A 13,430-nucleotide genomic window follows, 5' to 3' on the forward strand; every position below is an offset into this window, starting at 1 on the left:
CCTGCTGCAAATGCCAACAAAAAAGTAATTCCTCATCCTATTTTTCAGAGACAGCAAGAAGGCAAATTACTACTTCTCAACCTGTTTTTGCAGTTGCTCAGTAAATGCTCCTAGTTTGGATTAGGGGAGAGGTGTGAGCCGCAAGCTCTGCTCCTGAACCCTACCTTAGCATACCAGAGGAGTGAACCATTTCCCCAAGATACAGAAGGCAGCATTGTTTCTGCAAAAAGCCATAAAGCAGTGTGGTGAGGTCATGTGTTGGACTGGAGTATGTTTGGAAGGCCACAAGGATGCTATTATCCCAAGACTTCTTTGTCAAGCAGAAAGACCTTTACAAAGCTGGAGCATTTCAATACAAAGGATTTTTATTAATGAGGTCACTGTGACTGGAAGGGTTCTGTTATCACTGGGGTCACGATAACTTTACTAACATTATTTCACACTTAGAAATGATGCAGACAGAAGTGGATTTGTTTAGCCAATGAGATAAGGTGTCCCAGAAGTATTAAAAAATGTCTGTGAATATATAAATCAGATGGTTGGGCCTGTAAAAGGATGTGTTTAAGAGACAGCTTTTTGGAGCTGCCCCCAGCTGATGCTTCTACATCTGTTGATCATCATCTTCTGTCAGAGTGAGGAGACTGTGAGCTGCGAAGGGATAACAGTTTGCCTTGTAAGAATGCTCCATTGATTTTTATTAACACTGGTTGTTAGCTCTACCTGCTGGTATCTGCTTGGCTCAGCCCAGGGCGTTCTCTAACAATTTCAGCACGGCTGTTCAGAGCCAAACCTAGCGAAAGGGATAAGTAAATACGCATCACCGAGCTCCCGCTGCACACCATGTACAAGATGTCTTTATAGCTTATTGCAAAGGCACCAGCACGTCAATATTTCATAAAGCAAATTAAGAAAGAATTAAATGCTAACCCTTCTTTGGGAGCATGGTGTTGGCACGGTTGCAGCAATAACAACCTCTGTGCTAGCGCAGGGCTCTCTGCTAGAATGGGTTAGTAGTTCAGCAAGTCTGTCAGAGACACACTGCGCTTACCGAGGGTGCTGGAGGGTGCTTTGGGCTTCCTGAAAGCCAGAAGTGGTTTTAACTTTGCCAGCTTCTACATAAAGGAGTCGTTTTCGTGCAAGTTCGCTCCCTGATTTGGTTCAAAACATTACAAGAATTGCAATTGTGATCTGAACTCCAGCTTCCTGCCTGACAGATAGCAGCAGTCTGTACCCTGAATTCTCAGAAGCAGTTTATCATGGCAGCACTGAAACTGCTTTCTCAAGAAGTACCAACGATTCGCAGTACCCCTAATACGCTGCCTGTCTCTTCCTCTAAACCTATTACCAAGTCCAGTATAAGCAAATCTATATGCGGAACCTCTTTTCACTTCGGACACAGCGTGGTCCCTCTTGAGGTGTTTCTTCCTTTCCGTCCTCTGAACCAATGCTTGTTTTACCTCTTTATAAGGCACAAACATTTTAAAATAATTGCCAGCTTAATTTGTCCAAGAGGCGGTGAACGTTGACACCAGTTTCCAAATGAATAGAACAGTAGCTAATTAATTTAAAAAATTCTTGCTGAAATTGAGTTTAAGAAATAATAAATATTCAAAGTAGGTGGTCAAAGGTCTTCATGATTGAAGTGTGCGTTATGCACTTGTAAATACGTTTAATTTTGTCAGGGGTATGTTGGCAGTTCCTAACCTGAAGCCTGTTTCTGGTACTTGAATCCTTCTATCACCATAAGAAGCAATTCCCATTTTCAGTATTTTTCAGGCTTTTAGATTGTCTCTGGTTTGAAGTGAGGTAAGACACTAAAATTGGCACCAGCACAGGAGGAACTCACGCAACATGGTAAGAAGCAACATCCCTTCTTTTCTAGCTTTGGTCATTAGCTTCTTCACTCATCTTCCTTGATTTGCCTGTTCACAAAGTCTCCAGGCTCCTTCTTGAACGCAAAAATTCTTCCTTACAAATAGTGAGAAAAAATCTCATGTCTTGGGGTGTGTGACTGCTATTTCTGACCATATAACTCAAGAAACCAGTTATCCTTTGGTTTCACTTAGCAAGTCTTACCTTCAGCCCAGGATCAACAGACCCATCTGGATAGAGGCAGGAGAAATCCACAGGTTTTCCAAACACCTCCCATGTGCAGGGTGCTCAGCGCTGAGTTCCATCCCTTCTGTACCAGGGAGGTCCAGGCTGCTCCCCAGGCACAGGCTGTAAGCTGGAGATGGCACCAGTTCCGGGCTCTCTGGATGACGGTTCAGATTTAGAAATAAGGCTCTCCCTCGTACAGTCTCAGAAACACAGAATTGTTTGGGGTGGAAGAGACCTTTAAGATCATCCAGTCCAACTGCTAAACCAGCGCTGCCAGGTCACCACTAAACCATGTCTCTCAGCACCGCATTTATATGTTTTCTAAACCCCTCCAGGCTGGGCAGCCTGTTCCAATGCTTTACGACTCTTTCTGTAAATAAATACAGGAGAAGGTTAAGAAATCTCTTCTTAATCATAGCCAGGATGCTTGGTGATGCAGAATTGGCCCCTTCATCACATATAGTTTGTCTGGTTACTTAATGGTGAGGGCTCATGGAGCACCCAGTGCATTGCCAGGAACCTGAGGAAGCATTTCTTCACTGGAACAGGCTTCCTGGGGAGGTGGTCAATGCCCCAAGCCTGTCAGGGTTTAAGAGTCCTTTGGACACTGCCCTTAATAACAAGTTTTAACTTTTGGTCACCCCTGAAGTGGTCAGGCAGTGGGACTAGATGATTGTTGTAGGCCCCTTCCAACTGCAATAGTCCTGTCCTATTCTATTCCATTCTAACCCAGGCGCACAAGACGGAGAGGCGCTTAGAGAAGTCAAAAAAAAAAAGATGAGCAGCGGTAACTGGTAACTTGTCAGTGGCAATTTCTGAACTGTACTTCTCCCCCATGAACAACTTGAGGCTAATGAATTGCTTGTTCGTGCTCTATCTGAAATCATCCCTATGTAAGCGAACGTGGTTGGTTGATGTCAGTGACACAGAGATGCCAAGGTTGTGGTGCTGGTCCAGAAGGTGTGGAGCAGTCTGTGTGTGCAGACACGCCAGGCCATGCGATGAGCTCCCCAAATGCTCCACACAGCCAGTGGGAAGGATGCTCTTGCTATTCGATTCACATATCTTGCTGAACACGCAGATGAGTTTAATTTATATTTAATCAGCCTTTGCAAACAGCAATCACTTGAGAGGTTTTTCCATGTAGCATGCAGTGATTACCCTTATTACAGTGGTACTGTTCGTACAGCCAGTGCTGGGGTCTCAGACCCTCCATTCGAAATCCTTCACTTCAGGAGGTTCTAATACTTTCTGTAAAACACTCTGCAGGCTGGAACTTGTTGAATCTGGAAATGGCTCAGTAGCAGCCGTGCTCACGGGCATGTTCTCCTTGGGACTGGTATGCCCCTGAGAGCGCTGCTTTGTCCCCACGGCTGTACCGTTGAGTTGAGATGCCGGCTGAGCCTTGCCTGCCCCACCGTTCTCTCCAGGTAGCTGACCTTGCCTGCACAAGAGACCCGCAGTGCCAGGGTTTTGCAGTAGTCGTGGTTTTGCCCCAGGATTTGTGTGCATGAAATTTGGCTCTATAGGAAACAGCTTCTGTTCTCCATGATGTGTCAAAATCAGCCATGTATGTCCTGTTTGTATGCCTGCAGGGCACTCCTCTGGCATCTCCAGTGGAGCAGGACCTCTCTGGCAGATCCAACGTGATGGCTTCAGAAGGACAGAGGCTGAAAACAGATGAGCTGAAGGCAGAGACCTGAAATTTTTGTGAGACTAACTTGTGAGGTAGAGAAAGAAGAGCTGGAGCTTTTGCACAACTTCAGATGATCCTCTTCCAGAGTTTTCTCTATTTCTGTTTGTAATCTTAGCTCAGACCTACAGGCGCTCCATCATCAGCAAATGCTTAAGGCAACACCGCCAGATGTTATTTTCCTTGCTTGAAGCAGAAGTAGGAGACACTGCTCCTCAAATAGTTTTGCAGCCCTCCCTCTGAGCAGCCACAGGACACTGAATATTTGCTGGCCTGCACCATTGACATCACGCTACAGGTTGCTGACCCTGTGCTTATGCTGTTGCATTGAATTTCTGTCTGTAGTGGTATGTATGGTCATCCTGTGATTTTCTCACCTGTCTGTCGTTATATGGTGAATTGGTTTTGACAGCTTATTCTAAAGCCAACTTATTATGGGCAAGTGGAGATCTAGACAGAAATTGGGGTTAAAAGACCTTTTTTACAGCATGGCAGGTGCACACTTGGCATCTTCAGGCTGATATATCTGCACCGCCATAACATTGCGTGTGCTGGTGGCACTTCTAGTGGGTTTATCATCTTGTCTTTCGAGGTGGCGATGGTGGAGCAGAATCTTTTTTCATTACAAATGCTATTATAGGTAAAATGAAATAGCTTTCAGCTATTCCTCACCATTGCTAGCCCAAATCTCTGTATCCCTAGCAGTTCCTGAATTCTACCTCCTCCTTTCTTCCCCCTTCTCCCCCCACCACCCCCAACTTCTAGCCTTAGCAGCTGGCATGAAAGCATCCCAGCCTCTGTGTAGACAACCTCCTTCCTGAGCAAAGACCAAGAATGGAAATTTCTGTTTCAGAAAGCTGAAAAAAAGTACAAGTTGGGAGACTGATGTGTAGTATCCAGCAACCACAACACTTAGCAGCAGTGATCAACATCTGCTGTAATTACTTTCTTTAGAACTTTACAAAAGTGCTGATAATTTTGGTGGGAAGAAGAACAAATGGGAAAAGATCTGGAAGATATTCTTAGTGAATTTTTTAATTAAAATGTTTTTCATTTTTAAGAAACTCTTAAAGAAGCAATTAAAACAAGATGATATTAGTCTATACTTAAATGGGAAAGCTGCGCCAGGATTTAACTAGCTTGTACCAAATAAATTACTGCCTCTGAATTTGCATTAGCAAATACTTTCTATAGGTGTTAATCAAGGAGTGCATATTGAGCAGAGGAGATCGTAGCATTAAAACCAGCTTAAAGGGTCATGGGCAGAGTGCACCTACCTACAGGAAATATTGTGTCCAGCCAAGACACTCTCTGCTGAGAGTTTTGAACTTGGAGAGCCCAATGGTGGCAAAAGGTTTTAGATGGGGCCATGTCTGAACTTCATTCAGAGTAAGAAAACCTTATTTCTTCAGAATTTGTATTTCAGTAATTAAATTTGAGGCCTTGGCCAGACTCCATTTAAACAAAGCAAAGAGCCAGGGTGTGAAATACTGTGCTGTACAATGACCTAATCCAAATCCCACTAAGTCTGGGAACGTTTCCACCGACTCCCCAAGAGCTGGATTAGACCTGTGCGGTCATTCCTGCCCATTGCCAGTGCCTGCTCCCGCAGCAGCAGGCTCCTGAAACCTCCTGCTGGGGCACAGCTGAGGGATGGGGCTTTTGGATGGTATCCTTCACCTGTATTTCTCTGTTGAATAGAGAGCATCAAAATTACACGAGAGTTAAACAGGCTCTGGTAGAGCTGGAACAGTGGTTGTCTTTGTGGGCTCTTCATGGTGGGATGAAGCAGTTTGGTCTCAGTCCAAATGCGGTGTGTTTTTCTTTTTTAAAGTTTGTTTTCTCCCTGCACTCAGTGGAGATTTCCCAATGGTATCACGCTAACCATGGTGCTCATCCTCTCCGAGGGCTGACAGAGAGGATGTTCTCTAGCAATGACACCAATGAATTTCAACCTCTGAATGGTTCTGGTGGCTGAAATACAACAGTCAAAGCTGTGGTTTCATTGAGGACGTGGAACGCAATGATCTGCGTGAGAGCGCTTTTCAAAGGAGAGCAGTGTGGTGTAGGCTTCTCCTTCCAGCAGAGAATGTCTTCGATTACTCATTCGTTCCTACGATAAATCTATAGGAATTCCTACCATACATTTGATTGACTCCTGTAATGCATTCGTGTTCATTCCTAAGCCATTCACTAAAACACTCTCCAGTAACCTAAGAGATCAACTAGAGTGTACAGTATCTTTTTTTAAACTATTAGATCACAAATTTTGAAAGCGTAAGTTTCCTGTTTCACTTGCTCTTCAGTGGTAATCCATGCATAGACAATTGCTCATGCCAGAAGTTGTGATGGTTCCAGGAATAAGGAACACCGTCTGAGCTGCCAGGCTGTTGGCAAAATGGTTGCAGTTAATAAATAAGGTGAATCCAGGAAATGGAGTGTAATATGGAGCATTGTCTGGGGAAAACCACTCATTTTTTCAGAGTTCAAATGAAGGAATCAGAAATGCTGTTTTTGCAAAACTGCCCAGGTCTAGGGAAAGCATCACAGCTCCTTTCCAAGCACAAGGTAGTTACGGTACTCTACCTATGGGCATGGCGGGAACTTTGGGGTTTGCACGATTGTCACAGCAGTCCTACCACTGTGACTTGGGTACACCTGGGTGAAGACAACTTGCCTGTATCAGCTGTTTCTTTTTAAGCTTTAATGTAGACACAACTACAAACAATTTTGGGGGCAATCATTAACCTCATCTTCATCTTCTGCAGCCAAATGGCTTGCAGGACATGGCGGACTGGTAGCTGTGGAAAATGGTCTACAGTGAAATGAAGAGATCTGGATTTGCTAAGGGAGCAGCTGCTCTTCAGGACACACGAGTGTAGTTCAGCCTCACAGAACAGCTCTTGTGCTATGGAGCCAGAATTAAAGAGACTGGATAAAAGCTTGTGATCAGCATCCTCTTCGCAGCACTGGACCCAAGCCCAGCTGAGCTCAGGGAAACAGGCTCTGACTCTCTGGTAGGTATAAGAAAATGGGTTTGCATTTTTAGGCAAGTGCCATAAAAGAGCACATGGCATGGTCTGACCTTTCTCGCTGAGCATGTGGTGCCCACCAGCCACAGCAGTTGTGGCTTTGACTTCCACTCGCAGGGAAGGTGAGTCCCTCTTTGGCATGCTGACAAGCCCTGCGCATCTGTGTTGCTCTCGAAGCATCGATCCCTGCTCTGAACAGTCAAGGCGTCTACTGTAGCAACAGGCTTTAAAATATATGAATCTATTTTCAAAGCAAAATAGAAACTCCAAATGTTCACGTATCCCTCAGAAGGAAGACAAGGTCTCTGTCCTAATATTTCATGCAAATCTAGCTTCTGCTCTTGCACTTGAGCATGAGTAAATACCAATAGCTGCTTCAAAACGAGGAAAAAAAGAAACTTCACCCCTCATCAAAAGAAAAAAACCCTTTATTTCTATTGCATAAATAATGCTAAAATTAAAATCTTTTTATACAGATTATATATTTACAGTAGTGTTTGGTTAGAGGAAACAGCCGATACATATGGCATTCAGTTTTCCTTTATACAAGTCTTTATACACTTGGGTAACTTGCAATAACATAGGATTTATTTAAGTTGCATGCCAAGTTAATTTATATTAATATTTACAGTATTTTGTACAAAGTTTTTTTTTTTACCATTTTGCTGCTGACTTTGTGAATTGTTGACTTTATTTAAAATACCATGTCTTTAGTTAACAAGCGAAAAATGGTCAATTTTTAATGACAAATGGTAAATGGCTTGAAAACAGTAAGGGGTGAAATGATCACAAACAGGAGATGGGTGTATTAGTGAAGAACTTCCTAGAGATGAATCAGGAGGCATTGATTACTTAGATCCTGGTATGGATTAAATGGCAACAGGCTGGATTCTGGGCTTATTCCAGTTTAAACCAATTAACTCTAATGAGCTACTTCTGATTAACCCTTGAGTCTCAGAGGAACTTTGTCTCCCTTCTGTCCCCCACCCCAATGGAAATCTGAGGAAACAAGAGCTGCTGCAGGAAGCTGAAGTAACTATGGCTCCTCGGAAAAGATGGTAGGAAATGTAGAACCATTCTTGGGTCAGTGCGGTATGAATATTGAGGCATTTATTTGAAGACCGATGTTACATGGCAACCCCAGGGGCCTGGTGCTGCATCACACTGGCCGTGTGGGCTGGGTTTAGAAGGGCTGCTCACAAGAGAGACAAGACGTGCCTGAGTGCTGATGGGATGGTCAAACGCCTGCTTGTTGGCTGATGCTGATGACCAGCTGATAAAGGAAAATCGTATTATGGATCTCGCCTAAAGCGTGGTAAAAACATGGTGTTTTGTGACATTTATTCGTATGTGATGCTGGCAAAGACTGGCCACAAACAGCTGTAGGAAACAATTGGTTGGGAAATGGCAATTTCATTTAGTAATGTTCTTCAAGGCTACAGAGTATTTTGGTCTGCCTTGACAGAAGAAAAAAAATGGTATTTTCTTCATCAAGTTGTCAAGTACAAATCTTTAGATCCGGAGAATTTCCTTTTCCTCCTTTCTCCCTCTTGTCCTCACTTCTGGGTCTGAAATTCTTTCTTAGTGAGGTTGGCAGATGGAGGCAGTTTTTCAGATTTTTGCCACTGGAGAGGCAGCAGTGGAGTACACTTCCAACCAAAATGCTGCTGTCAGATTTTCTGTCCATCTTGCTCATGGTGAAGCTTTTACATTTCCTAGAGCTGCCTGAAACTTGAACTAGAGAAAAACAAGATCCAGTCCTGATAACGACTGACAATATAGAGAGATGAAAATGTTGTGAGCCTTTTCTTTTTCTGTATTAAACTCCCTGGGAAAGTAATAGGCTTTAAGTGATGCCAGAGAAATGTAATTGCACTGTCAGAACACAGTACAGTAAAATAATAGATTGAAAACCAGCAAGTTCTGTACATCTTCATCTATGGAATGTAAGCATGATTCAGAGCCAAGAAAAAAGATACTTCATCAGCTTCTCATTTTAGAAGAGTTGGTTTTTCTCCTTTCAAATAGTCATCCATAAAGCAGAAACTAAATAATTTATTACACGGGTGGATAAAATAGGGAACTTCATTCTTAGTGATCTTAATGTATTCCTCCTACTGCTTCTCTCCTGGCAGATCTAAGTCTGACTCGGGACTGTGCATGTCTTGCTTTTGTGCGATGACAGCCCTTTGCAGCACTGCTGGCTCCGTGCACGTGCGCACCGTGTGGGGGGAGGGAGTCTTTTCTGGAGAAAAAATGATAGTCTTTTTGTACCAGGCACCTTGCAAAGCAGTGTGTCATCTCAGGCGGAGCCAGCACCGGACCTCGGACAGCTGTCACCGTCCTCTGGGTGTCCCAGGAGATGTTTTGGTCTTCTGCAGCAGGCAGAAAGATGTAGGGTGAGTTTTTGAGAAAGAATGTTCCTATGCTTTCCACAGAAAAAAGTGTTTGTCAGTAGCTACTTTGCTTCAGCCACCCAGAGTAGCATTTTTGTTTCTACTTTTTCTTGATTTGCTTGCTTGCTATCCTGTTTCTTATTGGAGAAGGACCAAAAAACCCATTTACTTGACCCCAGCTTAAAGAGGTGGATATCTATGTACATATCTTTTCTTTTACAAAGTTGCTGGAAGCATCCCATGTGAAGCAACCAACGTCCAGGCAGTGTACCACCCCCAACATATGAGCCCCCTATAACCACCGGATAGTCTGTATGAAATCTCTCCAGAGCACCAGATGATACCCAAATACTCAGCTGTGGCTCAGCTGGGGGCAGAGGCAGGTAGCTGGGTCTGCTACCGCCTGCTACCGTTCTGCTCACAGGTGGGGTGCTCAGTGCTGTCCTGCCAGGGTGTGTGTGGGTGTGTGTCTGTGAGCACCTTCACCCGGACAGGGGTGTCTGCTAACAGGAACTGGCATATTTGTGCACCCATCAAACATGGAAAAAAAGAATTACTTTATCTTCGCCAACTCTCTTTCATCCTATATGAACTTCAACAGTATGAGGAACAAATTCTCCCCAACAAAGGCAAGTTTTCCCTGTTTAATTCTTTACGTTACTGTTGATATTGCTTCTGGTTAGAAATTACTTCAGTGGTGTACTTGTAGAGAGGGTCAGGTCCCAACAAAGCCCTTGGATGGCACAGCCTGTCGTGGGCAGGAGCCTGCTCCTCAGGGCCACCGCCACCACCATGGTTCACTTGTCCTGCCTGGTAACCCCTCAGCTGTTGTTTTCTTTGTGGTTGTCTTTAGGGAATGGCTTTGGATCTAACAGGTAAGCTCCTTCAACAGTTTTGGATTTTGCTCCTCTGTGGCCTCTGAGGTATTTCAGCATGCCATGTGCCTGCTGTTCCCTTGTTGGCTTCTCCAGGAGCAGAAAATCAGGATGTGCCTTCAAAGTTAAAGCCAATGGTTAAAGTCAAGTCAGTCATTATCAAGAGACGCAGCCTGGTGCCTTGCAGGAGCAGTAACCCGAATCCTTCCCATCAGAGATTGATCCCTCTGTGAAGGACCTGCCCAAAGCGTCCTCGACAAGCAGAGGACAGGCTGTGTCAAACAGTGCTTACGCTGCATGGATTTCACTTGCTCCCACACCAAACCAAAGGCTCTCTCAAGCTAAAATAATCAAGTCCATCTCGAAGCATTCCCTGCACATCAGTCTGTTTAATTGCACACCTTTTTTTTTTTTTAGCTCATTGAACAGAGTTGTCTTTGTGGTGCTCACAATTTGCTAATCTACAAACTGAAATGCTGTCCCTGGCTGCTAGAAGCTGTTTGTCCATTCTTGGTTTGGCTGGGAGCGCGTCGGCAATTGCTGCGTGTTGCTCCGACAGGGTGGCACACATGTCACGAACAGCGAGGGTTGCCATAGCGATATCCTTTTCATACAGAATTGCAGTGCTGAAAAGACACTTAAATTCTCATGTAACTGGCAAGAGCATAAGTTTAGTGCTTTTTCTGACAGCTCTACCTAGCACTGCTGCAGTCTGGGTATTTTTTAAAGTATGGTAATTAGCACTTAAATAGGGTTTTTTTTTTCCTTTGAGTATGGGATGTGGGGTTTTTTATTTTTATTTCTTTGATTCTTCTTCTTTCTCCCCCCTAAGCTTTTGCCATCAGGTTCCAATCAAAATTTTACTGCTCTATTTTTACCTACTGTCTGTAAAAGCAACAAAAAGCTCTTTTTTCCCCCTTCTTTCTTGCGTAGAAGAAAAAAAAAAAAAGAAGATAAATGGATGTTACATAAATGAAGCCAGGGAGGTAGGTAAGAGACACTGGTCCAGTGCTGCTGGCTAGGAAGGGTGGGAAGGTGTCAGCTGAAAGGTTGTGGGGAGAGGAAAGGGTGAAATGGCTTGGCCTGATCCATCCTGCATTGCCACTAGCTACCTGAAGACCCTGACTGATTAAATGGAGAAAGGCTGCTCTAGGAAGTAAGAGGAGACCTCTGGTAAGACATGACACTGATTCATAATGGATAAATTGGGTTCTCTACATAAAAAGCAAACCCAGCCTCCTCCTCCTTGCCCCGAATCTTGTACCCGTGAAATCAGTGGGGAGTTTTGCAATGAACTCTACTGACACCGGGCTATGGCTTTTACCAATATATTAATTACAGGTTTGGTTCAAGATGGAGAATTATACAGAAAAAATGACTGTATTTACAAAGGTTTTTATGGAGCATGCATGTAGAAATTATGGACCTTTCCAGAAAGCTTAAAGGAATGCAAAGATCACCTTGTCCATAAAGTAGCTGTTAGAATTGGAATCTGTCTGGTATTAGCTGTCAGATGAGGGAGAAGGACATGGAGAAGTGCCTGGGCTATGTGTTTTAACTTGTGTTTCTGGGCTCAGTGAAGAGGCACTGCTCTGCCCTGTGTTTCTGCCACCGCTGAGCGGGGCTGGGGGGTCAGTGCCCACCTCTCTGCTCCATCTCCATCTGCTCCAGCTGCCCACATTCCCTCCAACACAGTCCTTGGGGCGGGGGGGGTGGGGGGGACAGGAAATCTTACTACATTTTGCTCAGTGGCAGGTAATGTTTAGACTTATTTTTTCTACTGCTGCCACTTTTTCACATGCCCCTGAGACCTAAAATTGTGGATGACAGTTCTCTTAAAATGAGCTCAAAGCTCATTATCTGCACTGTCCAGTGCAGCAAGTGCTGGGAGCACACCTCGGCTCGCCAGTGGTGCGAATCCCATGCTCAGACCTTGCCCAAGACTTTAGGCTGTTGGTTTGAAGTCTGCTGCTGCCCTATAGCAAACATAAATCTCTCCATCTTCTGAGAGGCGTGACCATTTTTGTGGAGTGTTTTGCAGTTAACCTCTATTAGTCACAGCAGAACAGAAATACAGAAGTCTGTGTTTGTGAAAGGCGGAAAAAAATAACTCAGCTGCTCTGGAAAAGCATCTGTCGTCTTCCGTGATGGAGGGGAGCACCAGGAAGATGGCAACGATGTGGAGGTGGGTGACTGAGACACACACCTAAAGGCAAAATGCAAAGCAGTGACATGAGTTTAAAGAGGTGATGGGAGACAGAACAATGAGAAGCAAATTTTTAAATCAGGCTACTAAAAAATTACATGTTAATTGTTATTAATGAATTTGTAATCAAAGAAGTGAAATGAGTCTTTGGGATGGATCCAGGTGTAAGCCAATGGCTGCTGTGTGGGATGAGGGAAGCTCATGGTTTTCAGCCTCTTGGGGAGCCATCCTGCCCCCTCTCCTGACATAGGAAACAGTCATCTCCATTTACAGGAGGAAGATCTCACTGTTTCTTGGTGTTTCTGGAGCTCGCCCAGCCGGCACCATGAAGCCACCACAACTCCAACACCCAGGTGCCTCCATGGACCTCCCTGGGAGTGTTCCCCAGGCTGGTTCCATGAACACCAGCCCTCCCACGAGGGCAAGGAAACCAGATGTCTCCTGGGGTGACGCACAGGTGCACAGTTCATCCACAGGTAAATGCAAGCATTTGCATCACATTTAAAATGAAAAATGCTTTCTGATATAAACCTGGCTCAACACTTGCCCAGTCTTTGCACCTTCCGCGGGACGTGTTGTGTCTCTAGTCTGCATCGTTCCGTCTTCTCCGTGCTGCTCATTAAAATCTCTTCCAGGCTGCACTTGCAGGTTCTACAAGTCTGACACACTACACAACATATGGCAGTGGGCTCCAGTGAGTTTCTTCTTTTCTTGCTGCAGCCTGCTCTTCAGCTTCCCCTCTTTGGAGCCTGCCCATGGCGGGGTGGTGGTGGTGGTACAGCTACTGGGAGGGACCAGAGCAGCTGGCTGGTCAAAATCACACACTACCATGTAGGTGTAAAAATAACTTCTCCTACGAGAAGGTGTCTGAAACAGGTTTCACTGCAGATTACAACCAGGGCACCTGAAATGAAATCAATAGAAATTGCACAGGCAGGAGAGGGGCGATGATTTTCACCTCAGAGAAGGTTACTGAAAACCAGTATAGAAGAAGGGTAAAACTGCTGGAAAGCAGGTGTTGAGTATGCAGACAGGACCAAATAGAGGGAGTTTTAACTGGCGCTGGTGGTTGCAGAGTCGGTTGGAAGACTGTGCGCAAATCTCAGGACTGCCCATGTGTGAAAACAG

Source organism: Buceros rhinoceros, unplaced genomic scaffold, assembly GCF_000710305.1.
Source record: "Buceros rhinoceros silvestris isolate BGI_N320 unplaced genomic scaffold, ASM71030v1 scaffold10244, whole genome shotgun sequence".
Classification (NCBI taxonomy): domain Eukaryota; kingdom Metazoa; phylum Chordata; class Aves; order Bucerotiformes; family Bucerotidae; genus Buceros; species Buceros rhinoceros.